A 4,026-nucleotide genomic window follows, 5' to 3' on the forward strand; every position below is an offset into this window, starting at 1 on the left:
CTATTGCCAGTAGGTAGCTCCTCAATTTAACAGACCTTCAGAAGTATATGTACATAAAACAAACATAGATGGCTTTCATCCTGCATCATGCTATAGTCAACAGAAAATCAGTTTGGGCATCAGAAGGGGATCTGAACCATATTTCTTTCAATATACATGACATAGGGCAACTACTTTAAAACTTATTTACCTCATCTATAGAGATATTGATAGTACCCATCTTATAGGGTTATTATGAGGATTAAATGATATAATCTATTTAAAGCCTTACATGGTACTCAGTAAATGTAGTTTCTCTTTTATTTTTGATGTTATGTTAGGATGAACAAAATGCAATTGCTAATATTTGATAAATTTTACTAACAGAATAGTGATTGAAGGTGGCTAAAACAATTAAAAAATTAAGTCCAATTCACTTGGCAATGGCAGAAAAAATAGGAAGCTATATTCCACTATTCAAACCACATGAAGACCAGACTTCTCCCCAAATTGGAATTAAGTTTCGGAGTATTGGTAAAGAAATTAGAAAGTAGTCCTTTCACACAATTAAATCTATAATCCAAGCAGTAGATAAAGAAGCTCATGTATTTCCTAGTCACAGGTAGCTCCTTTGTGGGGGAGGTCAGGCTAAAATATATATTCTGAGGAGAGAGAAGGATAAAAGCATATTAGGAGTCCAAAGTCAAAGTTTATAGATGGTTGGTGCCTTCCAATAATATTAAGGCCAGGTCAGCAACAAAGTCACCTTCTTCTCTCTTTCCAAGAGACCTAACCCATGCCTTTCAGTGATCAGCATATGGTATCTCCAAGTTGAGGCATTTTTTTAAAAAATAACTTTTTAAAATTTTATAACAGTTTTAGATTTATGGAAAAATTGTGGCAGCAGTACAAATAATTCCTTTATAACCTACATCCAGTTCCCTTATTGTTAACATGCTAGTATGGGACGTTTGTTACAATTAATGAACCAATATTGACAAATTTTATTAACTACAGTCTACACTTTCTTCAGATTTCCTTTGTTTTTACCCAGTGTCCTTTTTCTATTTCAGGATCCCATTCAGATTAAAGTATTATATTTAGTCATCCTGTTTCCTTATGCTCCTTCTGGCTGTAACAGAAACAGACTGTTTCTTACACTTCCATTGTTTCGATGACCTTGAAGGATTTGAAGATTATCAGTAAGGTATTCTTTAAGGATGTCCCTTAATTAGGTCATAGATGAGAATTATCTGATGATTAGTCTGTGATTATAAGAACGGAAAGAATAACAAACAAAAAAGTAAAGTGCTATTTTTGTCACATCATACCAAAGGTACATATTATTAACATGACTTACCACTATTGATATTGACTTGATCACTTGGCTGAGATAGTGTTTGTCAGGTTTCTCCACTGTGAAATTACTCTTTCTCTCCTTCCATAGTGTACTCTTTGTAAGGCATTCACTATGTGCAGGTCCCACATAAGGAGTGGGGAATTATGCTCTACTCCTTGGTGGAAGAATATCTACATAAATTATTTGAAATTTTTCTGGATGGAAGATTTATCTCTTCCATGTTTGTTTATGTATTCAATAAATTCTTTCTGTCAATATTCACTCAGGAATATTTATTTTTTACTTTGAATTATAATCTATTACTATTTTATCTATTTTCTTACTCAAATTATTCTAGCTTTGGTCACTGGGAGCCCATTCAGTTGGCTCCTGTGTCCCTCTGACATACCCCCATCATTATGGGGTTTGGTTTATCTTTTGAGCAAGTCCTTATTTTCTGGTATTACGAGATACTCCGGGCCCATCTTGTATATTTCCTGCTTCAGTCCTGTGCATTTGTGTAACTTAGTTGAAAACTACATCCATGCAAAATCTGCATGCAAAACTTTATACCAACATTATCCTTAATTGAAAAAAATGGAAGTAGCCAAGATGCTCTTCAATAGGTGAATAAAAAGTTGCACATCCCTCTAATGGAATATCACTCAGTAGTAAAAGAAATGAAATATCAAGCCATGATATGGCATCGATGAACCTTAAATGCATATTGCTAAGTGAAAGAAGCCAGTCTAAAAAAGCTACATACTATATGATCCCAATGATATGACATTCTGAAACAAGCAAAACTGTAGTGATGGTAAAAATACCAATAGTTGTCAGGGACTCAGGGGGAGAAGGCAAGTATGGGATAGGTGAAGCATGGGGATTTTTTTTTTTAAGATAATGAAAATCTTCTGTATGAAAATGTAATGGCGGATTCATGACACTATGCATTTGTCAAAACCCACAAACTTTTATAGCACAAAGAGTAAAACTTAATATATGCAAAATTTAAAACATTATCTAGGAGACCAGAGGAGTCTAGGATGAAATTCAGAATGTGACACATCAATCTGACTGTATTATAAGTGCAGAAATAATCTCATTAGAGGGAGCTAGGGGAAAAGTTGTTGACTAAAGTAACTTTGAAAATGAGTGGAGACTGTAAGACTAATGGCAAAAGAAACTGTCCATAAATACTAAACTATAGTTGATAAGGTTTTTTCTCTACATGAGGGCATAGGTTAGCAATTCTGATACTGCTATACATGTGTACTGGAGTTGAAAAATTAAATAAATGGATGGCAGTTGGTTGGAGCTACATGTCCCACTGTTGATATGAGAGGTTACAGATAAGCAAAGGGAGGAGGTTAGAATGATTAACTGTGATAATAGATTAGAGTAAAAGATGTCAGTATGAACTCATGTTTAGCTTTATATAGATACAGATGGTTACATATAAAAATGTTTGTAAATATGTGTATATACATGGATTAGTTTATACATGTGCATTTCCTGTCAGCTAAAATGGTGTAAAAGCTTTGACACTCCAGTAGCAATGAGTACATCTATTGCTCAGATATGTGTTTCTAATTCTATTCTCTAAACAAATAAACCGGATCTCCATGGAGAAATGGCCTATTCTAGGTATATTTTTTTTACCTTTAGATGCACAGAATCAGAATAATAATAATCCATGTTTCATGGTTAATACATTCTTGGTTTATTGGTTCATGGATGAACCTCTTTTTTTCTAAATCTGACTGTGCCCCATACTACTTGTGTGTCCTCAGGCAAGACACAACTTCTTCTAATTTCAGTTTTCTAATCAGTAAAACAAGAATACTGAAAGCAGCTAACTTACATAGTTAAATAACACAATACATATGCAATATTGAAAAGAGAACCTGGCACATAAAAAGCATTCTGTAATTATAAGCCTTTCATAAGTTTTCCAAGTAGGACATAAAGGGAAATTTGGAGACATACAGAAGACTGAATAAAATTAACCAATTTTTCAGAAGGCAAGTGTTTTCAGTGTCTTTGCTCCTTCTGAACACTGTGACACCCATATTAGGCTAGAAGCAAATATTCAGTGAGCAACAGAACTAGGCACTGGATGTGGGTGGTAGTGAGGGAGGCAATAAATTGGGTGTTGAGAGGCCTGACTAAATAGAATTTAATTTTGCTATCTTTTTTTCTTGAGTTTATCTTGAAGAGCACTGGGGTTAGGTGAGATATATGGAATGAGGAAGCATAAGGATATATTTGTGTGGGAGGTTGGTTTATAAAATCATACAAAGGACAAAGAGTTCTGTGGAGAAAAAAAAATTTGTGGCAAAGGGAAGCAAAACCATGGAGTAACTAGCAGAGAGGGAAAGGCCCAGTTACCCGTTCTGATAAAAAAATATATAGGTAAATCTGACATAGCCTAACAGAGAATTTTGGTAACTGAGAAAACCAGTTGGTTGATGGTCTGAAATGTTTACTTTTCAAACAATGGCTTTGGCATAAGGAAGAAACAGCTTTAATCTGAATTAAAGATTTCATAATAAACCTTTCTCAGAGATATTTCTTTTGAAAAAAATTCCAAAGAAGGTTCAATAGAGTAAGATGGTAGAATAGGAAGCCTCAGCTCTCATTCTCCCTCAGAAACACAGAATTCACAATATACAGAATAAAATACCTTTATGACAACTCCAGAAAAC

The sequence above is a fragment of the Halichoerus grypus genome, chromosome X, assembly GCF_964656455.1.
Source record: "Halichoerus grypus chromosome X, mHalGry1.hap1.1, whole genome shotgun sequence".
In the NCBI taxonomy this organism is placed as follows: domain Eukaryota; kingdom Metazoa; phylum Chordata; class Mammalia; order Carnivora; family Phocidae; genus Halichoerus; species Halichoerus grypus.